This window comes from Narcine bancroftii, chromosome 8 (genome assembly GCF_036971445.1).
Source record: "Narcine bancroftii isolate sNarBan1 chromosome 8, sNarBan1.hap1, whole genome shotgun sequence".
NCBI lineage: Eukaryota > Metazoa > Chordata > Chondrichthyes > Torpediniformes > Narcinidae > Narcine > Narcine bancroftii.
This window is the reverse complement of record NC_091476.1, coordinates 37,376,245-37,401,572: the sequence shown is the minus strand read 5'-3', so window position 1 is coordinate 37,401,572 and position 25,328 is coordinate 37,376,245. Positions and strand designations below refer to the sequence as shown.

Below are 25,328 nucleotides of genomic sequence, written 5' to 3'. Positions count from 1 at the left end.
GAATAGTGCATTTGTACACGTACTGATGTCCATCCACCAGCTGATCTCTTTAAGAATTTCTGTTCAAATAGTACATTATCTTTGTGAAATGATTGACGTTGGTTCTGTCAGTAGTGAATCAGTGTAACTGCTTTTCTCTCTTGGTAAGAAAATAGTGAGTTCATGTCCCACTCCAGAAACTGATCATAATCCATATGGAGAGTTCATGAGGCTAAACACAAATGTTCTAGAGAGATATAAATGTCAAAGGTATCTGTTCTTGTATCCCAACAAGTATTTCATTGAGCATGTATTCGACTCTCTCCAATTGGTTGTCCACCTCTGTGACAGTGGAAAAGTGACTCTTCTCAAAGTAATAAATAATGTCCATGTATCTACAATCCCTTCCTCTTATAATGCCTTTCTTTCTGCATTGTTCAGTTGGACAGTACTGCATCTGTCAGGTTCTAGAAATGTGCACCCCATTGTAGCACCCATTCACTTCTCTTCCTACTTTCGAACTGTGACGTGTTCCCTGACAACGTCATCATGGCTCCCACCACTTGTCATCATCCAGAAGATGCTTTAGTTTCAAATGTGGACAGAGAGACCTCGGGTCCCAACACCAGCACTCTCAACCTCTCCACTCTCGGTCAATTGTCGATCCATTTGTGCTGGATCATCAGAAATTTCCTCCAATTAAATACTGGGAGGACTGAAGCCATTTCAGCACATTTCTCTCTTTATTGCCATTTCTGACAAGTGTCTGAAACTAAGCTACACTGTTCGAATCTAGTCATCTTTAACTCTGAGCTGAATTTTGGATTGTAAATCCACCCTCTTTCCATCACTTATTTCCACTTCCAGTAATGATTTGACTTCAACTCACCTGGTTTTGAAGTCTTGACCATGTCTAATGCTCCATTTTTCCAGCCTTGGCCTGATGTCTACTGTATTCTTCCCTCTATGACTTGATTGATGGTTTGATTGCTAGATCCATATTTGGTATCAAGCCTTGTTCATCTGTGATTGCAAGCACGATGATCTCACAAGCTTACAAACCCCCCATGCCCCTTTCTTTGCTTTATTTGTAATGTCATTTGTCTGAAACTCTAACCACACTTGAGAATTCTTGTGTAATTCCCTCTTTGATTGATGGCCATGTCCTCAGCTGTTCAGGCTGAGAGCCCAGGGAGTGCCTCCTGAACGCTTCTATCTCACCTCTTTTTAATCATTTAAGATTCTCCTCAAAGCCAACCTCCATGAATAGGATAAAGATAGAAAGTGCTTAAAATATTGAGCAGGTCAGGCAGTTTATTTGCACTCACCCTATCAGAGATGTTCCTTTTCTTCGACACATCCTGCCCCCACCTTCTCTCCGACTGAAAGCTATCCATTTCTGAGGAGGGCTCCCACCCAAAATGTTAACTGGTAGCCTTTTCACAGATGCTATCTAAAATGCTACATATTTCTTGCACTTTTTATTGTTCCAGCCAGTGGTGCTTTGGACCTTCATTAAGAATTTTTTGATTAAAGTTTTGAGTGTCTGCCAAAATACTTCTCCCATCAACATTGCAGTGCACATTAATGACCATTTTAATCTTTGGTTGACTAGAGATGCTTTATAAGTGCAAGTTTTTTTCTTTAATTTGGAACCAGGATCTTTGATCCACAATTGGAACTTACCCCATGCACATTGACTGTACACTTCTGTTGACATCTGTGTGCATATTCATGATTTTATGTTTATTATTTATTGCAATCTATTGTTTCCATTGAATATCCCTTTGGCTGTCTTACAAATATTGTGACTGATATTGAAGCTGATAAAGAGAGGAGATTTACACACTATTGTACTTAATGTTGGTGGTTGGGTTCAATAATAATTGATGCTTGGTCTAGTGTGCAATGAAACCTGATAATCTGCAAACAAAATTCATTCCTGCCCTGGGAGCCTTCCATGGCGAGATGCTGCGACATTGCTAATAAGCCAGGCCCTGGCTAATTGGGAATGCAAAACCAGCTCATTGTTCCTGACAAAATTAAATGGCGAAGGAATAATGTTGAGGGTAAAGTGTGTGACTGTGTACACACCACATGTATGGCGGACCAGCATGGAAAGGGGACATTCCAAACACCATGCTTATGTTGAACATCAATATTTTTCAAGCCCTTTAAAAAAAAATTCTCCCCACATTCTTTCAATCACCCGGAATCTATTGCTCACCTTGGAATGTGGGAGGAAACTGGAGAAACTCCACCTATGGTCACAAATGAACCCAGATTACAGTTACATTATGTGAATTTTAACCTTTTAAACCATTTTTTGATACAATGGCAAAACAGAAAAGCAGGACTTTTGAAAATTGTCACCGAGCATCATACCCTTGATCCATGAATAGTGCTTGGCTCATCAAATTCTGCATGCATGTGAGGTAGTGTTTCTGGATTGTGTGTGTGTCTGGGTGCCTTCTACCTAAATGAGGAGATGTGAATACAGCGTTGTCTGTCACATCCCTGGGTCAGCAGCAGTGTTGTCAGTATACTGGGAAGCCAGTGCTCATTCTGAGAACTGGTTTATGGAATGTTCTGGCAGCGTACTAAAGAGGCATGAAGCAATAAAAACCAAGTAAAAACTAATGCAAGAAAAACTCTTGAGTACTCACTGATAAAAGGCAAATTCAGGTTATTTTGCAGGCGACAGATTAATTTTCTTTTACAAAATTAAGTTTTTTTATTCTGTGGAAAATCTGCATAGTTTATAGAAACAACAGCAAATCTTCACACATTTAAAATAGAGACTTTGGATGCAACAATACCATTCCCATTTCACTTCTATTTTGAACCTTATGCACATGGTTTGGTTGGATGACAATGCACAGCCCATTACCCTTAGAACCTATTCAAAAGCAGCATTTCCTTGATGCGGTTCCCAGCATGAAACCCTTGACTTTGAAACAAGTAATTCAGCAAGACTAGGCCACGGAAGAACAACAGGTACAAGGCACACCCCAGTTCTTCTCTCCCAGTGAGTTGGTCTCTTAGCAGCAATAAATGTCTGTTGTTTTGTGCCCTGGAGACATCTGGGTTTAGGATGAAGCAAGGCAGATACCAGTGCCTCTCTCGACAAGCCTACGTGTCCAAAGGAGTCCCCTATGGAAAGGTGGCTGATGGTTTCTTTCCATCTTTAGCCTTGAGGGCCAGCTGATGGGAACACTAATGTTCTGTACATATGAGAGAGGCTACAGAGCAATTTAGATTTCATTTTGGAGGTTGTGGAAAATATTTTGTCAAATGGCATCAAAACAAAAAAGTAATTTGAATTATGAGTTTGGGACCTGGGCATTGATGGTAAGGCCAGTATTTATTTTTTTTTATCCATCATGACCCTTGAGAAGGAAATATTGAGTGTCCCTCTTAGGCTTCTTGGCCCATCAATCCTCTGACAGTTTTCAGACAGTACCATCAATCCCACTCCCCCATTTATTTCCCTGGAAACTTATTTCTAACACACTCCCAATGACAGGCCTCTCACTAAACACCATCATTAGGAATAGTTGCTATCAATTGCATTCTAGAAATGTGGGAAAAAAATTGGAGTAGCCCAGGAGAAATCCACACAGCCACTGTGAGAATATGCAAACTTTCAGACAGACAAGTGAAGTGGCATTAAACCCAAGTCCCTCAGGCCGTGTGACAGCAGCACCTAATTTGGAATTTAGAAAGGAAGAGCTTACAATTCTATTATGTTTTTCTTTTCCACAGAAGATCCCAAGTGTTTTGAACAGCTGATATTTTTCAGATAATTTGCAAAATTGAAAGATATGGACAAGGTGTTGTATTCTAGTGATTCTTCTTTTTCTTTGGCTTGGCTTCGCGGACGAAGATTTATGGAGGGGGTAAAAGTCCACGTCAGCTGCAGGCTCGTTTGTGGCTGACAAGTCTGATGCGGGACAGGCAGACACGGTTGCAGCGGCTGCAGGGGAAAATTGGTTGGTTGGGGTTGGGTGTTGGGTTTTTCCTCCTTTGCCTTTTGTCAGTGAGGTGGGCTCTGTGGTCTTCTTCAAAGGAGGTTGCTGCCCGCCAAACTGTGAGGCGCCAAGATGCACGGTTGGAGGCGATATCAGCCCACTGGCGGTGGTCAATGTGGCAGGCACCAAGAGATTTCTTTAGGCAGTCCTTGTACCTTTTCTTTGGTGCACCTCTGTCACGGTGGCCAGTGGAGAGCTCGCCATATAACACGATCTTGGGAAGGCGATGGTCCTCCATTCTGGAGACGAGACCCATCCAGCGCACCTGGATCTTCAGCAGCGTGGACTCGATGCTGTCGACCTCTGCCATCTCGAGTACTTCGACGTTAGGGATGAAAGCGCTCCAATGGATGTTGAGGATGGAGCGGAGACAATGCTGGTGGAAGCGTTCTAGGAGCCGTAGGTGATGCCGGTAGAGGACCCATGATTCGGAGCCGAACAGGAGTGTGGGTATGACAACGGCTCTGTATACGCTTATCTTTGTGAGGTTTTTCAGTTGGTTGTTTTTCCAGACTCTTTTGTGTAGTCTTCCAAAGGCGCTATTTGCCTTGGCGAGTCTGTTGTCTATCTCATTGTCGATCCTTGCATCTGATGAATTGGTGCAGCCGAGATAGGTAAACTGGTTGACCGTTTTGAGTTTTGTGTGCCCGATGGAGATGTTGGGGGGGCTGGTAGTCATGGTGGGGAGCTGGCTGATGGAGGACCTCAGTTTTCTTCAGGCTGACTTCCAGGCCAAACATTTTGGCAGTTTCCGCAAAGCAGGACGTCAAGCGCTGAAGAGCTGGCTCTGAATGGCAACAAAATACATACAAGATGTTGTAATCCCAAGGTTACTTTGAGTCAAGGGTTGTACTTGAGTACGTGAGACAAGGTGCAGACAAGATGTTGTACTCTTGCAGTTACTTTGAGACAAGGTGGTTGAGTGGTTAGTTACAAGATATGACCATCACATGAAGGAAATGTCACTAACAGTCACCATCATCTTGAAATGAGTCTGCCACATTGACCTGATCTCCCACCCCCCCCAACAATTATTTTTAATGTGCCCCAACTGGTTATCAGAAATTCAGATTACATTGGGGCACCAGTGGTTGTGACAGGCTCCCTTATCTTCAGGGGCCCCCAGGGTTCAGCCTGCTCAGCTTAATGGTTAATCTGTACTGACATAAATTTCAGGGGAAAGATTTGAAAAGGTCTTGAGAGGCACCTTCTCAGAGAGGGTGGAGGGTAGAATTGTAACGGACAAGAAAGGGTTAGAGGGAATACAGACAAATGGGAGTAGCTTAGTCGGCAAGGACATGCTGATTCCATGCTATACAGCTCCACATCTCTAATTGGTCTGTGTCTTCATTTTATTCACAATTACTTTCGATGGCAATCTGAGTCTGCTGCGAGGAGCCAGGAAAACAAAATCTTTGTTTGTGTGCGCGTGCGCGTGTGCACGGTGTGGGGCGGGGGAAGGGAGGTCCTGCCTGCTGTGTGCAGGAGAGGGTTCTGGTGATGTTCAGGCAACTTCCCTCTGCTCCTTAATCATTGTTTCCATAGATACTGATCACAAGGGACATCTTTCCCATTAATGAGGACACGTGATGGCAAATTGCTTATGAAGAGAATCAGACTGCTCTGTATGGCCGAGACATAACTTAACTGGATAAGGGCAAGGCAGCACAGAGGCAGATGGACTTTGTGTTTTGGATTCTGTCAAAGATTCAAAAGTTCTTTTTATTGTCACATAATAATACATTAAAAATTTAATATGCATAATATACTTAAACTTTTGTCTGCTGTAAGGCAAACGGAATCGCCGTGAACACTGACCTGCACCCCTAACAATAAGAGAAAGAGAAGCAAATAAAGAATCCCATCAGAAACACTGAGTGTTCGTGGATTTGCCTCCAGTGCTCCCGTAGCCTCTGCAACTGCACGGACTGCAGTTCAAACCAGCGTCAACCCAAGCATCCGACACAGTGAGGAAGCCTTCAGCAGCTGAGGCCCCTTTGGACCCTTTCACATCCCAGTTCTGGTCCCAGTTTCTGCGAGCCAGTAGCCAGCAGCTCGCAGCCTGAGTAGGTCCTTCGACTGCTAGTCATCAACAGTCCACAGACTGTGATGGTCCCTCAGCTGGTGAGCCCCTTGCTGATCCACTGCCATTGGTCATCCTCCCACTAGGGCCGTCTCCCATGCTTTTCTTTCCCAACAAAATGTGTTCTCCCCATTTCTGGTGCCTTGTACGGTTCATTGTTCCTCCAGAGTCTGCAACCATAAGCACTGACACCTTGGGCACAAACCCTGTGGTTGCAGGATTTAAAAAAATTTGGTTCCTTTAACAGGCTGTTTAAAGCAGATGGTATTATAACCAGGCTGTAGGACCCTGCAGAGTATCTCCACAGTGACTGTTTTCTTCTCCAGGGGAGATGGTTCGGAGCCTATGCCCATCAATCCGTCATGGTCTCCTGAATCTTCCTTCAGGAGTGTTGGGATGGAATTCTTGACAACTTCTGAATTTGATGAGGCAGGCCTTATAGTTTATTACATAGGGTGGTACAGTTAGCATAGCAGTTAGCGCAATGCTATTACTACACCAGTTACCCAAGTTCAAATCCAGCGTTGTCTGCAATATGTTCTCCCCGTGACCACATGGGTTTCCTCCAGGTGCTCTGGTTTCCTCCAATATTCCAAGGCTGTACAGTTTAGCAGGTTAATTGTCACATGGGTGAATGTAGATAGCCCGGCTTTGTGGAAGAGGCTGTGACCGTGCTGTCACTCTTAAGTTTAAAAAGAAAATCTCCCTCTAAATTCTGCACCGGCCATGTCATTAGTGACCTGATTAGTCATAAATATTAAACACAGCAAAAAAACTATGAAATTCTGGGCACTTCTGTTCAGATCTGAAGTTTTGCTTAAGTGCAACCATTTCTAAAGGAGAGGGCTTTGTGTCCAAATTAATCGCCTTACCAATGCCTGGTGGTCTGGCCAACCTATCCTCTTACAGTCTGTAAGGAGTTTGTACGTTCTCCCCGTGTCTGCACAGGTTTTCCATGGGGGCTCTGATTTTCTCCCACCATTTGAAACATAGGTTAACTAGATGTGATTGGGTGTCATGGGCTCATGAACCAAAAGGGCCTGTTACCGTGCTGTATATCTAAATTTAAAAAAAATATAAAATTTAAAAGCTGTTCTCATGGATTAAAGTCAATTTTTAAAAAAAAAAGGCACTTTATTGCAAATTTCACAGGTGGCATGGTGAAATATGAGTTTGTCTCCCTGGATTGTTGGCCCAGGTTGCTGATCACCGTTCCACCGCCATTTGCAAAAGAATTGTTCTGGCTCCTTTGTGCAAATGAAGTGGGATATGTTCAGTTATGTTAAACAACATTCTAAATGCAATTTGGCATAATTGGCATGCAAATTTTCTATGAATTAGGGCCTATGTTGGAAGATTGAATCTTGCTTCAGCATTGGTTAAAGGAAGCTAGACTGCCCATTCACACTCTTCAAGTCTGAGGTAGCTTTCTCTAAAAATGTCTCCAGTTTCGGATGCCTAATCATCCCACTGCAGCCCTCTGCTGTCTTATTAGAATTCTCCTGATCCATTATCTAACTAGCCTCTCCCACCCACCCCCATCTCCAACCTCTGGTTTCTTTCCCCATTCTGACCTCCCATTCTCTTTCCATTTCCCTCTGTGATATGCCTACCCTATCACACCACCAAAATCTACCAAATTTCCATTTCTTGTACCTCCTTCTCCTTCTTCCTGCCCTTCTCACCTGCATTCTGCCACCCCACCCTTTGCTTTGAGTGGAGGCTCAGGTTCAGCTCAACAATTCCACAGACCCAGAATGGGTGAAATAGGTGAAGATTGAATAGGTGTGCCTGATGCACACTTCAGTCCGGTGACTGGGGCAGCATAGTTCCAGTGATCCAGATCCTTTCCTGATCTACAATGCCATCTATGAGCTATTTGCAAACCCTCTCTGTAAGATGAGTGGAATGATGGCATAATTGGCCACTTTAAATTAGAACCAGAACACTACAACACAGGATCAGGCCCCTTTGGTCCTTCTAGTCTGTGCTGCACTCATTCCGCCCTCCATACCTCTCCCATCTATGTACCTGTCCAAATTCTTAAATGTTAAAATTGAACCTGTATTCGCCATTTCAGCTGGCAGCTCATTCCACACTCCCACCATTCTCTGTGTGAAGTTCTTTTTCATGTTCCCCTTAAACTTTCTCCTGCCACCCTTAACCCATGTTCTCTGGTTTGTATCCCACCTACCCTCAATGGAAAAAACATAACTACATTTACTCTGTCTTATCCCCCTTGTAGGCGAGTGGTGGTATCTGGGGGAATTCATGATAAAGTAATAAAGGGCATTTGGTGGTATTGATTGTCTCTGTGCAGTTAGTGGGACAGAGAGCCTGTTCCTGCTGTGACCTTGGATATAATTAACTGGGCATAATCGATTTCTGAGATTGAAATATGTATCCCCCCTCACCCCGGCCTTCACTGCAATTGTGAATGGAGGGGATGGCCAGGTTTTTTACTTTTTGGATTGCATGGGCTGGGGAGAATCAGAGTCTGAGCATCAAGGATGCACAGGGCATCATACTAACATTGGGGGATGAGGCCTCATGTCTTAGCATGCGTGATGGGGGGATGGGAAGATCGGAGGATTGGCCTTTGTTACATGAAGGATTAATGGTACACAGTTGGATGGACATTTCACCCCGGAGCAGGCTCAGTGGGCCAAATGTTCTTACGCTAGTCCACCTACTGCTTACTCAAAATCAGCAATCAGTGTTGATTGCTCTCTGTTCTGTTCCCCACCCCTGGGGACTGAAGTTAACTTCTGGTAAACAACATGTTGAGAGAACTCTGGAAATTAACGTGGGGCTTCCTGTTCTCTGCAGTGAATGGTCTGGCAGCTTCTTTCACTTTGCTTTGCACAGAAGAAGCCATAGGACCATTGAACCACAGAACATTACTGCACAGAAACAGGCCCCTTCGATCATTCTAGACTTTGCTGTATTATCTTTTGGCCTAGTCCCACGGACCTGCACCCAGTCCCTATCCCTTCATACCTCTCCCATCTATGTACCTATTCTTGTTAAAATTGTGCCCTCATTCACCACTTCAACTGGCAGCCAATCTGTTTTTATCCCCCCTCATTTTTACAGATTGTAATAAAGAGTTACCAGTTCTGTATTTCAGGAATCAATTTACTAATTATGAAAGTTACAGTAAATTGTTGGCTTTTCTGTTCTTAAAGTCATAAAGCATAGAACAGACCCTTTGACCCATCTTGTTTGTGACAACCAAGGTACGTCCAGTTGCCACATGTCCTTAGCTTCCCCCATCTGCTTGTTGATGCATCAAATAACCAGACAAAACACGAAGTGCAAGCTCAGACGAATGCTTTACTGTTAAATTCAACAATACAATCTAGAACAGGGGCCCCTGGAAATGGTGTCCACCACCAGCTAAGCTCTGTCTCCTTTTTTAACTAGTGCGCTTTGCGGGAACTCGTGCATGCGCAATAGCATTGTAGCAAGTACAGTGGCTGCAGCAGGTGCAGACGGCCAATAGGAGTGGCTGTCTACTTCCCTTTTCTTGGGCAACCCTCTTTACAAACTACAATCCATGTAGGTGTCGTACATTGCAATAACTAAAGTTCAGCAGTGAACAGTCAACCCAGTTTTATCCTGATATTTTGAGTTGGGTTTACAAGTGTGCCTGAAGCGTTTTATGTAGTAGCCATTGGTGGAAGTGGATACTTCAGCTTGAAAGGATGTGCCATCCGTGGTCTTGGGGTTGCGGCCATTTGTTTCACTGGTTGTTACTGAGGGAGCTCTGCCTACTCCGGATTCATGTTCCAGATCCTGGTTTATAGACTCATCAGGAATTGTTCAGGATGGGGGTGGCTGGTGTGTAGTTTCATCAGGAATGGTTTGGGATGGGTGTGCCTACCCCGGGTTCATGTTCCAGATCCTGGTTTATAGACTCATCAGGAATGGTTCAGGATGGGGGTGGTGGGGGGGGGGAGAGGGAGGTGGCTGGTGTGTAGTTTCATCAGGAATGGTTTGGGATGGGTGTGCCTACCCCGGGTTCATGTTCCAGATCCTGGTTTATAGACTCATCAGGAATGGTTCAGGATGGGGGTGGTGGGGGGGGGGGGGGGGAGGTGGCTGGTGTGTAGTTTCATCAGGAATGGTTTGGGATGGGTGTGCCTACCCCGGGTTCATGTTCCAGATCCTGGTTTATAGACTCATCAGGAATTGTTCGGGATGGGGGTGGTGGGGGGGAGGGGGAGGTGGCTGGTGTGTAGTTTCATCAGGAATGGTTTGGGATGGGTGTGCCTACCCCGGGTTCATGTTCCAGATCCTGGTTGATAGACTCATCAGGAATTGTTCGGGATGGGGGTGGTGGGGGGGGGAGGGGGAGGTGGCTGGTGTGTAGTTTCATCAGGAATGGTTTGGGATGGATGTGCCTACCCCGGGTTCATGTTCCAGATCCTGGTTTATAGACTCATCAGGAATTGTTCGGGATGGGGGTGGTTCCCTTAAGGGTAACAACGGTTTCTCCAATACATCCTTCATTCTGATTTTACCAGGTATGACCTGTGCTCCTGGCAGCTCCTTTCAAATGTGCCCATATGTTCGTAACCGTGTGGAATTTGCATCCTTATGACTTGCCCTTTGGCACGAGCGGTCGGCTGTTTCTGTCATAGCATCTTTTCTGCATTAGTCTCCTGTTCAGCAGTTGGGATTTAATTTCTTGCAGGTTCTTCAGCTGAGGCTCCAAGAGTCTCTTTGCCACAGGCAGAGTTATCCGTGTCTGCCTGGACATGTCGTTACATGGAGAGCCCAATGTGGCGTCACCGGGGATGTTTCTGAGATTCAGCAGGTTTAGGAATACATCTGTATTTTTCTTGGGACTTCTCCATGAGTTCCTTCGTGCTCCTCGTGGCTCTTTCAGCCAACCTGTTTGACTATGGATACTCTGGGCTGCTAGTGATGTGGTTAAAATCCCATGTTGCAAAGTATCTGAATTTCTTACTGGTGAACTGGGTGACATTGTTCGACAGCAGAGTGTGGGGAGCCCCCTGCACTGAAAAGTGTCTTTTTAACTTGATAATGACTGCCAACGAGTTCATGTGCAATGAGGGCAGACCGACGTTCAGGTCGGTGGCTGTCAGTCTTGTCTAGCATGGTTCTGATGTTCCAGCATGCTAGCTTGAGTTTGTGAGCATCTTTTGAGGGGGAGGACGTGGAGGGGGAGGACGTGGAGGGGGAGGACGTGGAGGGGGAGGACGTGGAGGGGGAGGACGTGGAGGGGGAGGACGTGGAGGGGGAGGACGTGGAGGGGGAGGACGTGGAGGGGGAGGACGTGGAGGGGGAGGACGTGGAGGGGGAGGACGTGGAGGGGGAGGACGTGGAGGGGGAGGACGTGGAGGGGGAGGACGTGGAGGGGGAGGACGTGGACCTGTCCTCGGGCCTGCGCAAAGGAGCTTTTAGGTGGAGTGCAGTGCGCGCAGTACTGGCCCCACCCTTTACACCCATCAGCGCAAACTCCGGGAGATCCAAAATGAGTGGTGGACTAGCCTCGCCAAACGAACACAGCTCAGCGCGGACATTGGCGACTTCAGGGGTTTCTACGAGGCTCTAAAGGCTGTGTACGGCCCCTCACCCCAAGTCCAAAGCCCGCTGCGCAGCTCAGACGGCAAAGTCCTCCTCAGCGACAAGATCTCCATCCTCAACCGATGGTCAGAACACTTCCAATCTCTTTTCAGTACCAACCGCTCAGTCCAAGATTCCGCCCTGCTCCAGCTCCCTCAACAGCCCCTAAGGCTAGAGCTGGATGAGGTTCCCACCCTGGATGAGACATATAAGGCAATCGAACAACTGAAAAGTGGCAAAGCAGCAGGTATGGATGGAATCCCCCCAGAAGTCTGGAAGGCTGGCGGCAAAACTCTGCATGCCAAACTGCATGAGTTTTTCAAGCTTTGTTGGGACCAAGGTAAACTGCCTCAGGATCTTCGTGATGCCACCATCATCACCCTGTACAAAAACAAAGGCGAGAAATCAGACTGCTCAAACTACAGGGGAATCACGTTGCTCTCCATTGCAGGCAAAATCTTCGCTAGGATTCTACTAAATAGAATAATACCTAGTGTCGCTGAGAATATTCTCCCAGAATCACAGTGCGGCTTTCGCGCAAACAGAGGAACCACTGACATGGTCTTTGCCCTCAGACAGCTCCAAGAAAAGTGCAGAGAACAAAACAAAGGACTCTACATCACCTTTGTTGACCTCACCAAAGCCTTCGACACCGTGAGCAGGAAAGGGCTTTGGCAAATACTAGAGCGCATCGGATGTCCCCCAAAGTTCCTCAACATGATTATCCAACTGCACGAAAACCAACAAGGTCGGGTCAGATACAGCAATGAGCTCTCTGAACCTTTCTCCATTAACAATGGCGTGAAGCAAGGCTGTGTTCTCGCACCAACCCTCTTTTCAATCTTCTTCAGCATGATGCTGAACCAAGCCATGAAAGACCCCAACAATGAAGATGCTGTTTACATCCGGTACCGCACGGATGGCAGTCTCTTCAATCTGAGGCGCCTGCAAGCTCACACCAAGACACAAGAGAAACTTGTCCGTGAACTACTCTTTGCAGATGATGCCGCTTTAGTTGCCCATTCAGAGCCAGCTCTTCAGCGCTTGACGTCCTGCTTTGCGGAAACTGCCAAAATGTTTGGCCTGGAAGTCAGCCTGAAGAAAACTGAGGTCCTCCATCAGCCAGCTCCCCACCATGACTACCAGCCCCCCCACATCTCCATCGGGCACACAAAACTCAAAACGGTCAACCAGTTTACCTATCTCGGCTGCACCATTTCATCAGATGCAAGGATCGACAATGAGATAGACAACAGACTCGCCAAGGCAAATAGCGCCTTTGGAAGACTACACAAAAGAGTCTGGAAAAACAACCAACTGAAAAACCTCACAAAGATAAGCGTATACAGAGCCGTTGTCATACCCACACTCCTGTTCGGCTCCGAATCATGGGTCCTCTACCGGCACCACCTACGGCTCCTAGAACGCTTCCACCAGCGTTGTCTCCGCTCCATCCTCAACATCCATTGGAGCGCTCACACCCCTAACGTCGAGGTACTCGAGATGGCAGAGGTCGACAGCATCGAGTCCACGCTGCTGAAGATCCAGCTGCGCTGGATGGGTCACGTCTCCAGAATGGAGGACCATCGCCTTCCCAAGATCGTATTATATGGCGAGCTCTCCACTGGCCACCGTGACAGAGGTGCACCAAAGAAAAGGTACAAGGACTGCCTAAAGAAATCTCTTGGTGCCTGCCACATTGACCACCGCCAGTGGGCTGATAACGCCTCAAACCGTGCATCTTGGCGCCTCACAGTTTGGCGGGCAGCAGCCTCCTTTGAAGAAGACCGCAGAGCCCACCTCACTGACAAAAGGCAAAGGAGGAAAAACCCAACACCCAACCCCAACCAACCAATTTTCCCTTGCAACCGCTGCAATCGTGTCTGCCTGTCCCGCATCGGACTGGTCAGCCACAAACGAGCCTGCAGCTGACGTGGACTTTTTACCCCCTCCATAAATCTTCGTCCGCGAAGCCAAGCCAAAGAAAAGACTGCCAACGAGATGACGATGCGTAAAAGGTCTATCGCAAACCATCCAGAGTATAAATCAACAAGAGCCAAATACTGTTGACCGTGCCATTCAAAGATGTCTGTTGCCACGGTTGACCAGGGCTCTTTTTGTTGGTGCGGTCTGGTGTTATTTCACACTGAACAAGCTTGTACCTCCTGGTCTCGGTCATCCCTAGCCAAAAAAATGATGTCTCTAGCCCTGTGTTTGGTTGCTTCTGCCTCTTAGTGCCCTCTGTGCAGGATGTTGACATAAATATTTTGCAGTGAACTCAGAACAACTACTCTCAGGCCTTCTTTTATGAGTCCATCATTGATGAGTAATTCGTCCAGGAATGGGAAGTAGGGTTGCACTTCAGACGGTAGACTGTACTGCTTGTCGGGCCATCCACCCTTGATATAAGTGCTCAGGGTCCTCAAAGTTGCATCTTCAGCTGTGTGCTGCCTCAGTTCATCCAACCAGGAGGAGGAGATGTGCATTTACTGTCATTATAGCAAACGTGTCCTCTTTCTCAGCTTGTTGGATCATGCATTTTCTAGCAGCACGAGATAGCGCATCGGCTAAGTGCATTCCTTTTCCACAATTGTAAACTAAAGTCACATTGTATTTCTGAAGCGGCTGTCTACACTATCCACATATCTGTTTAAATAGATTTTGAATCATCATTGAACCCACTTCTATAGCTTTTTCATTTTAGTTCTGAGGTAACAGTCTAACTGCATTACAAATTAATGGCTGCCTGTTTCCTGGGCCACTGATGTTTTATCTTTGATTGGGGATCTCTGCTGGTGTGAGGGTAGAATCCAGGGTGGGTCTGCTAAAGAGACAGAAGAGCTGGCTAGAATATGACCTAACACCCTCATATTTGCCAGAGCATTGGTGCTCTTCACCCAGCCATTTCTCACTTGTATCCCTCGCATCAACTTTTCTGAGCTCTTTCCATCTTTAGAGTCATTCCCAACTGGTTATGACTTTCTTGGAGGTTCCTCTTACTGGGAGGCTCCTGTGGAGATCTGAATCCTTAGACAATTGACTGGGCTCCATGCCAACAGCAGCCCTGGTGATGGTCTCCGGATGTTGAGAACACAGCTGGCATCAGCAGTACACGAAGCAGCAAGCAATCCCTCCCCTGGGTCCATCCACCACTTTCATCATCTAGTCCTTTTCCTCCCTCTTCTCTGCTCCTTCCATCTCTTGCTCTTTGCTGCCTCTCATCTCTCTTCCCTCTTTCCTCTTTCCCCTGCCCCTCCCATCTCTCACTCCTCCTCTCCTCAGTCTGCTGCTAGCTCCTGTCTCTCCTTCCTCTGCACCTCTTCTGTCCCCTACCTCACCCTCTCCATCATCACTCCACCCCTTCGCTCTACTGCTCTTCCCTCGCTCCCCTCACCTCTTTCCCCTCCCTTTCCATCGCACTCCCACTCCCTCACACTGTCCCCCTCCCTGCCTATTGACGACCTATGGTGCAGTGTGCCTTTTCTGCTCATGCACCCATGTTCTGTGTACACTTCTAAAGTTAGATATCTGAATGGTGAGACTGCCTCAATATGATGCGCCATTAGCACTTTGCTTCTCTCTCCACTGCCTGACTGCTTCCAGTAATATTCTTCATGGTTATCAACATCTGCAGTTTTTCTTTGACTCCAGTAAAACAAAACAACTGGAGTAAAACAAAATACTCCTGAAAATAGTTTTGTGGACATGTGAGACTCAATGACTTTCACCAATGTCTGACTTTCCTAAAAATTCAAGTGATTATCTCTGGAAGCTACGCCCCTTCCTCATTGAAAACAGTGCTAACTATGAAGGAGAAACTGCATTTTACCCTCTGTCCACTTGACACATTGAGCAATAACTGAAATAAATGCAACACTTGTTATTTGGCAACTCAAAAGGTGACATCTGGGATTTTTTTTAACAGCCTGATATTAATAGAAGTTGGAAACATATTCATTTAATCTGTCATTTTGCACATAAATGAAAATGGATTTGTTCTTAAGTTTAAAATAAAGCTTTGTTTGATGTTCATTCATAGTTCCAAGTCTACTCCAATATAGCAGTGTGCTACACTGATCTCAGTCTCATGCTCGACAATGTTGGCCATCAGAAAGTTAAAGTGATAAAGGCATACAATCAGCTAACATTTTTCAGAGATTCTCTCCATGGCTTGTCTTCTTTAGTTTGTGAGCTGCATTGATCTGGAAAGCTCCCAGAACTAACTGAGATGTTTGTGATTCAATATGTCAGCACAAGCGAGAATCGCTTGAGCCAGACATTGGAGGGCAGATGATATTCAAGGGACACCAACCCACCTAGGAGTCAGCCTCATTGTGGAGTAGAAGCAACAGGGAGACACTGCAAGAGAACCTCCTTCTCCAGTCATTTCTCTGGTTGGGTGAAGCATTCCACCCCCAGATTTCAGCAAAATTCTAAAATTAATTCACAGTGATTTCCTTCACAGTTGCTTACAGGTTTGCTTCAAGTTGCTGTCATAACGAAGCTTCTAATTTTGAATTTCCTTGAAATTATTTACGTGTGAACTTGATGCAGTTACCAAATAGTCCAGCATACCAAGAACATTCCCACCTTCAACATGAATAGTGTTAGGAGAATAGCAGGAAACTGCAGAAGTTAAAGATCTGAAATTAAGACAATAAATGCTGGGAATGCTCATCACGTCACACAACTTCTGTGGAGAGAGAAAAATGGAGTTAACATTTCTAGTTAATGGGCTGTATTGTTTCTAGTTTGGTTTTAAGACTTGAAATTACTTTTGTCAAGTGAATAAAAGTTTGGTTTCTGTCCCACCCCATTCTTCAGTGACTCTGCACTTTTGTTTCATTTATCTCACCTTGGGGAAATTGACAATTGTCTGTTATCATGCCCACCAATTCTCTTTCTGCTCCCTGTTGGAGTGGCTACTTTTGTTGACCTGTACCCTCATAAAAGAGAAATAATCAGAATCTTGACCCAGTTCGGTGAAGGGATGGGATGAATCTTGTTTTTTTTAACACAGACGCTGCATTCCAGGAAATTATTCCCAATTTCCTGGAATGTAGTCTATGTAAAAAGATCAGAACCTGCCTTCATTTTGTTCATACCTTGATGAGGGGCTCAGGCCCAAAATGTCAGATGTATATCTATCTTTGCTATATAATGTACACTGTTTGACCTGCTGAGTTTCTCCAGCTTTGTGTTTCAGCTGAAGTTTTGCTCAGATGCTGACATTTTTTTCCAGCGTTTTCGTCTTTTTTTGTTTCAGATTTGCCACAGTTTTACTTTTATTTTCATTTTCTTTCATGCTCCTGGATTTCTTTTAAACTCTTTATCTGCTCAAAAACAATGATAATTTGAAAGGAAGTTACTCTTGGTGCAGAGCGCTTGGTTTGAAACACTGTGGTTTTGTCAAAGACATAATGAAAATCCCCTAAATAAAAAACAAACTTTATGCCAAAATTTGGCTGTAACTTTTGTACATAGTCACTTGAGAGAGATGCCACAGGATTTATTATTTTGGAAACCATTTGTCGACATGGCACATTATCATAGAAGAGGAGACTTTGAAATATTGATGATAAAGTTAAAGAAAGATCTGAGAAATGTAATGTGTGTTTCTTCTCGTACTTACATATTTATGTTACATCTTTAACAGTTTTAAGGCATTTAATAGAAAGGAAAAACTTGCATTTATATTGGAGGCTTCAAAACCGCAGTCTAACAAACAGCTTTACTGCCACTGTGGTATTTTGTAGTGTTGTTTCCATTGTACATAGGAGGTTCAGCAACTATTGTACGTGGCAACAGATCAATGTGCAGATCATCGGCTTTTTGCAATAATGTGAAGTGAGAAATTAACATGGCCCAAGACACAAGCCAGGGAAGTTCTCGATGTTTTGAAATGCCCCATAGAATCCTTGGACCCACTTGAGAGGCCACATAGTGTAAGTTGGTCCAGCTGGCAGTAGCTTGGATGCCAGAGTTCCTTCAGTAAGGCCCAGATATTTAGGCTTAATTTCTGTAGAATTAACCATTATTTCTTTCCTTGGAGCTGAGTGCTGGCAACCACCCCCACATCCCCCAACCCCTGCAGCTGCCACCTTAAGGCATCATTCAGGCATGTCAATAATATTTTGAAATGTGTCAATTTGTGCACAGCACAATCCCACCAACATGGTGGAAATAAATGCCAAACCTGCTTATGATATAAATGGGAGATAAAAGTTGTCTTGAACATTAGGAGAATACCCCAGCTCCAACTCGAAGTATGTCAAGCACTAAGGTTCCCAAAGGCCTTGGGGGCTAAAGGCTTTCTGATCGTGTCAGAGGTTTGTATCTGTGTGTCTGCAGAGACTGCGGCAAATCTATGGACACTCAGTGTCTCTGAATAGACTCTCTCTTGCTTCTGTATCTCTTGTTTGGGGTGCCAGGAAATGCTCATGGTGACTCTTTATTGCCTTAACTCCGACAAAAGTTGATATAATTTTTTAGATTTTTATGTATTATTATTTGACAATGAAAGGAACCTTGAATTTACAGCCAACCAAAGCAACCAATTAAGCCTCTGTTTCATGTCTCATTCAAAAGATAGCAACTCCACCAGGACCATTCTTGCTCTACACAGCATTGATGTGTTGCCAATTGGACTGGGGTTTGATCCAATGTTAGAAATGAACCAGTGCACTAGTGCAAGTTGTGGTTTCTGAAACCAATCAGTGATGAGTTGTAGCCACGCGCTAGTCGAAAGAAAGACTCACTCATGAGTGTAGTCAGGTTAAGCTCTCTGCTTTTATTGGGGCTCAAGCCCAACTTTTATACCTCTCGCGTTCCCACCATTTTCCCCAGTTGCTGATGTAACGACCCACATAGCAAAAGTGGGTTTCCCACGCGCGGGTACCTTCCCGCATGACAGTACCTTCTTCCCCACATACTGTCCCTGTCTGTTGGCTGTGCAGCAGGAGCCAGTGCCATTTTGGGGTCGCTGGCCCTTAAGTCGCCCTTGCCATTCGTCTGCCGGTTTGCTTGCTAGGGCCAGTGTCGCTGTGTGGTCTGTTGGCTTTTAGGTATGCTTGCCGCCCGGAGTGCTGGTTTGATCGCTGTGGCAGTGGGCCATCACAAAGTATATAATTGCTAGCCTTGCATTTTCACTACCCAAATAAAAATGAGTGGAGATGTTCTTTCAGAAGCTTTATATGAGCTTATCCATCTGTGGCAGCCACATATTTAAAAGCGATTCTCTTCTCAGGTGTACTTCAACTTGTATGTGAACAATTTGTGAAATAAGAATTTTTAATGGCATTGTTGTTCAGTTTGGATTGTCTCAGAAAAAAAAATTACAACCATCATTTTGTAACCTTTTATGGAGTTATAAAAGGGAGACAGGCCCAAGTCCATACCAACCATCAACCACCCAATTGCACCGAACCTATATTCATCCCATTATTTATTATCCATATGTTCTATTCAGTGTGCCCCAGGTCCCACCCCTCTCCTTCATGCTAATTAACACACCACTCCACAACTCTTTGGGATGTGTGAGGAACCAGAGTGCCTGCAGCAAACCCATTTAGTCACCCCTCGCAACACCTGAGGCTTGATGCAATTCTAACCTCAGGTGTTGAGTGGACGGAGTTCGAATGTTCTCCCTAGGCCCTTTCAAACTGCTGTGAAAAAAGGGGTTAACCAGGCAATTTGCACGGTTAGCGCCCAAGTTATGCAGCAGTTTGAAAGGGTCCAAATGAGTCAACCCCGTCAGAACCCAACGGGTCCATGACCTGCCTCAGAGGTAGTCCAGGAACCCAGTTAAACTTATCTAGGTCTCGCCAATAGCTGATTTGAATAGGAAAATGGCCGACCTGCTTATTCCAATGATGTCAGCACTTGGGTGCATGAGTCACCGGGCAGCCAGCATCTGAACTTCCTGTGAGTGCATGACGCATCATTGTGGGGGCGGGATCTCCTTTAATCGCCGGGCTGCCAATTTAATGGGTAGATCCCCCTGCGATTTAAAAGATGTTTCCAGCACCTTGTCCCAGTAATCATGCCCGGGTCCCAGGAGGGTTACCCATATGCTGCAATTTGAAAGGGGCTGGGGGGTGGGGGGGGGGTGTGAAGTATCCGAAGTCTGCTCAGACAACACCTGATGTCAGGATTGCGCACGAGTCTCAGAGGTTGCGAGGGGACAGCACTACTGGCTATGCCACTGTACCGGACTTCAGTGGTATCGATGATGACATTTAGACTTCTTACAATATCCTCACAACCATTTGATGCCACTCTCCACTTCCATTCAAAAGCTGATAGCACCTTCTTCTGGGTATCAGGACCAGGTGCTGAGGAGTGCAACGGAGATGAGGCAGGAAGAGGTATGGGGTGTGGGAGGGGCTGTTGAGCTCATCGCCGAGCTGCAGCAGAGGTGGCTACCTTAGTGGAGGTAACATGATCTAAACAACTTGCTGTCTCTGAAAGGACTTTCTTTTTTTCTTTGTTTTTGGCAGTGTGGTCACTCTTTGTTAGCTTTTTTTAATGTACACAGAAAGCTTTTTACTGTACCTCTGTACTTATGACAAAAATCTAAATGCCATACTCTGGGATAATCACCTCATTTCAAGTCATTGAGAGCAATGGAATGAAAATATTTTTGCTTGAACATGTTGAGATCAGATCTCATTAAATTTTTCATATATTTTATTTCACCCTTTTCCCCAGAGATTCTGAAAACTTGCTGTCTTTTTTTCCCCCAGGAAAGCCAGTTCTAGAACTGGAGCACAAAGGTTAAAGCTGAGAAGGCAGCGGTTGGAAAGGGACCTGAGGGGCAATTATCTCTATTAGGTGGGTAGTCCAAACCTGAGACAAATCTGTCATGGGCAGGTTGGGTGTGACATTGAGGTTGAAAAGACACTTGAAAATGGATTGGGAAGGTTTAGAAGGATAAATGCAGGCAAGTGGGATTAGACCAACAGCTGACTTGTTGGTCTGTGTGAATGAGTTGGGCCAAATGGCTCTGATTCACAGTAGAAGTTAAAATGTTTATTATGGTTCAAGGTTCCTTTTATTGTCATGTAATTGGACAAAAAATGTAATATGTTCATGATGAACTTCAACTTTTGTCTGCCATAAGGCAAACAAAAGAGCATGAACGTTGTCTGGAACCCCCTAATGATAAGAGAAAGAAGCAAAAGAGAGTCTCATCCAAGTGTCAATGGATTTGCCTCTAGTCAGTAGCATATTTAGGGAAAATGGCGCCTATGGCAAGCACAGAAATTGCCCCCCCCCCCCCCCCCGTTAAAACGTATTTCGACCCTTCACCCTGCAACCATCCCTCGCTGCAACCACGCCCTTCACTTCGCCTCCCCTACCTGTCCTCGCCTCCTCCTCTCTCTGCCTGTAGGTGGTCATTGATTCTCCCTTCCCCCTCCCAGAGTGCCTGCCTGGGTGAGCATCTGTGAGTGCTGGCTGCTCCGTTTCTCCCCATTGCAACAGGGACTTACAAAGCATTTTGGGACATCACCAGGATCCAAATTGGAATGTGTGTCATGGCCTGTTTCAAGAGCTGAGTTTCAGCCTGGGCTTTGCCAGGCCCTCGGTCATGTAAATGATCCTTGGAATGAACGGGTAGGAGAGATTAAGCCAAACATGTCAGTATTCCTGGGCTTAAAACAAAAAGCGGTTCTCGTTAGGAAACCTGAAATTCTGGCAGAAGTTGCGAACGATTCCCCAGTGTAGTCCAAGTCTGGGAGGTGAAGGAGGGGAGATGGTATGAATAAAACAAAGCACATGAAGGTTGTTTTTAGGGTAGATGGGGTGGAGAAGTGGGGGCGGGGGGGAATGTGTGGAGGCCGTGGGCGGTCGCCCTTGTCTAAGTTCAAGCTTCCTACTCCACAGCAGCGGAGAGCCCTGCATCAGTGCCGCGGTCACACCGGAGCCATCTGCCGACCACAGGAGGGAATGCATCGGAACAGGGTTTTTTAAAACAGTGAGATGAATATCTCCACAATGTCAAATCCAAGGCAAGGTGAGGAGAGAGCCCTGCCACTCCCAGGTTCACAGCAGCGGCAGAGAGGTTGTTTTCCACCATAACCCCATCCCATGTTAAATGGCAGTCAATACAATGAAAATCATATGGTGGTGCTTGTACTCAGAAACACTGGAAATGTGAGTGTAGACAAGCAGAAGAAGTTACAACCCCCCCCCCCCCCCCCCACCCCGTGCACCTCCGCTCATCCAGCATACGGGCGGTCTGCCCTTGTCGGCGAGAGGGGAGGCAGCCAGCAAGGGCTCGGATCTCTGCAGCGAGAGGCTGCCAGGACACATGCACACAGGTCGAGCTGAGGCAAGGAGCGAGGGGCATTTGCCACGTGCCCAACTCTAGAGCTAAAGCTAAGCTCGAGTTCACAGCGGGACACGCATGCGATGGCCCTTGGCCCCTCCACAACCAGCAGCACTCCAGGCTGCGGCACCCTGAGCCGTTCCCATCCCCAATAACCGTAGGAGCCCTGCGTGGGTGCTGACAGGCCTGGGCTGCTGAGCACATCAACTGGCAAGAAAAAACAATTTTCTCACCTGTATTTTCCAGGTTACTATTCAATCTCATCCCATTATGACTTTATTTGGTGTGGTGATAGAGAATAATCGATTATCGGTGTCAGATTTCCGTGTGATACCTTTTGCCACTTTAATGTCTAGAAGATGTATTTTGCTCAGATGGAAGGACTCTATCACTCCCAGTTATGCACAATGGATGACCCAATCCTTATCATGCTTGAACCTCAAGAAGATTAGATGTAATATTTTGAAAACTGAAGTTAAGTTTGATAAAATGTGGCACATTTTTATGGAATATTTTAATGTTTAATGAATGATAGTGGTTTACTATTTTGTATGTAACATTTTGTATGCTTCCTGAACTTACTTATTTACATATAAGGCAATTCTGTTACTGTTTCCTTTTTGGTGGTTAAAACTGTCCCAGTGGCCATTTTTTTAAAATTCAGGGGCTATAGATTTAAGATTAGTTAGTTACAGCCTTTATTCTTTTGGGTTTTTTTTTTGCAGGAACAAGAGATATAATATTTAATTCTGTCTGTTTGTTTATTACTTGCAATGTTCATTTTTATTCTGGGATACATTGTAATTACTCTGTCTTGTACAGCATATTTTCTTGTTCTTACACTATTTGTATATAAATATATAAAATTCAATTCAAAAATTAAGAAAAACCAAAACACCTCTCCAGAGTAAAACTCCAAAGTTTGCCGACACCATGATTAAACTAAAAACAATGCTGCAGGAACTCAACATAGCAGGTCAAACATTGAACAAAGATATTGGGCGGGCGAGACAAGGACAGTGCCACCCAGGACAGATGACCTGCTGCCATACCCTCGATTCAGCTATGCCTCTAGTGATTCCATAGCCTCTGCAAATGCCCAAACTCCTTTTCAAACCATTGGCAACCCAAGCTCCAGATCTAAACCTCTGATATGCCTTGCAGGAGCCCTTTTTACTCCCAGAACCCTCTTGAATCCTGGTTCTGATATCTAGTTCCTGTAAGCCAGTCTCCAGCAGCCTAAAGCCCATTTGAGTCCTTTAGTGGCAAGTCGCCAACAGCCTGCAGCCTGCTTGGGTCCTTCAGTCACTGAGGTCCTTGCAGGTCTGTTGGCGTTGTCACCGTCCCTATAAAGTCATCTCCCAGACATCTCCTCCTCAATGTAGGGGGTGTTATCACTGTTTTTGGGACCCTGCACTTATTCGTTGCTCCCTCATTGTACACTGTCCAGCACAGATGCCACCATCTTGGGCACATACCTCTGAGGTCACTTGATATAAAAAAAACCACACCATTGGCTCTGTGCAGACTGTTAAAGCTTGTACTGAGCTGTTGGAATAACCATATAACCATTTATGGAGCAGAAACTGGTCGGACAGTAGGACCCTGCAGAGCAGCACTGCATCTCTGCTCCTAATTTTCCTGGGCCTGCAGCTGCTTCAGAGCCACCATTTTTTTTTCAAATAATTTTTTTCAACATATATTTTTCATACGTATAAATTAATATTTGTATTTCAAATCTTTACTGAGCACAGAATCTCACCATTCATCCCAACAGGTTATGTTCCTTGTTGACTTCCTCTCCACCTGCTATATCCAACATTTCATAGTTTCCTTCAGTTAATGGCAACAAGGAACCCACTTGAACTGTGGCAATACCCACATGGCTTCAAGCATCACCATGATGTCATTCTCTTGCAAAGAGTGTCAGAAGAATTTGTTTATGGGAGTTATTGGTGACTATCAATGGTTCTGTGGTACCCTCTTTGATTAATAGATCAATCTCGCATTTGGTAGTAATATACAAAACCATGTTCATCTAATGATGGCAAGGCTGCCTCTGAACAGAAGAGCATGTTTAATAATGCTAATGTGGTAATTCTTGGCTGTAAGAAGGTTGATTTTAGTTATTGTTCTGTTGAAGAGTTTGGACGTTATCCACTTAATTTTGTGTTCTAGGGATTATTGTCAAACTGGTTTGGAGGGAAATATTCATTTCTCCATGGAGCCAGATTGTGAACTGAAGTTGGGAAGATTTATTGTGACTTGATCAGAATGAGAATATTTTATTTAATAATGTAGGTGCTTTGCAAGTACAGTAATGCTCCGAATCATGGGTCCTCTACCGGCACCACCTACGGCTCCTAGAACGCTTCCACCAGCGTTGTCTCCGCTCCATCCTCAACATCCATTGGAGCGCTTTCATCCCTAACGTCGAAGTACTCGAGATGGCAGAGGTCGACAGCATCGAGTCCACGCTGCTGAAGATCCAGCTGCGCTGGATGGGTCACGTCTCCAGAATGGAGGACCATCGCCTTCCCAAGATCGTGTTATATGGCGAGCTCTCCACTGGCCACCGTGACAGAGGTGCACCAAAGAAAAGGTACAAGGACTGCCTAAAGAAATCTCTTGGTGCCTGCCACATTGACCACCGCCAGTGGGCTGATAACGCCTCAAACCGTGCATCTTGGCGCCTCACAGTTTGGCGGGCAGCAACCTCCTTTGAAGAAGACCGCAGAGCCCACCTCACTGACAAAAGGCAAAGGAGGAAAAACCCAACACCCAACCCCAACCAACCAATTTTCCCCTGCAACCGCTGCAACCGTGTCTGCCTGTCCCGCATCGGACTTGTCAGCCACAAACGAGCCTGCAGCTGACGTGGTCTTTTTACCCCCTCCATAAATCTTCGTCTGCGAAGCCAAGCCAAAGAAAGAATGCAATACATATCTGCAAATAGTTTTGTGGAAGGAGATTGGAGTTTTAAAAATTCAATTGTTCAATTCATTCAGATTTGAATTGGCTCTTTTGTGTGAAGTTGCAGAATTGGAGAAAATCTTGTGTGCTGGGCTACACTGCCCTTGAAGGAAGGAGAAAAAAGAGCAAGGTAAACTAGCTGCTTAATTAGAACAAATGTCTCTGAGCCTTCATAATTGGAAGGTAATTGTGATTGATTTTCCAGGCATTGTGATGGATTTCCTCATTTAACTGCTTTCTTGACGATGATGCCAGTAGTTGAGAAAGTTCATTTCCAGTATGATTTTACAATGTTTTTTTAAACAATAAAAGATTTGTGATTTGTAAACCACAGTGA

At 45.4% G+C, this 25,328-nt stretch overlaps 1 protein-coding gene across 11 annotated transcripts in view; it reads left to right on the top strand.

The window, feature by feature from the left end:
* The window catches only part of elf1 (E74-like ETS transcription factor 1), a 309,211-nt gene that overhangs the window by 178,167 nt on the left and 105,716 nt on the right, over positions 1-25,328 (top strand). For 3 of the 11 annotated variants that reach the window (XM_069893438.1, XM_069893442.1, XM_069893439.1), the window contains 2 exons: positions 20,433-20,520; positions 21,574-21,703. The exons of 6 other annotated variants lie outside the window; for them this stretch is intronic. The gene's annotated coding sequence lies outside the window, so the exon portion shown is untranslated. The remainder of the gene's footprint in view (positions 1-20,432; positions 20,521-21,573; positions 21,704-25,328) is intronic. 2 more of the 11 variants (XM_069893440.1, XM_069893441.1) reach the window with 2 other exon arrangements.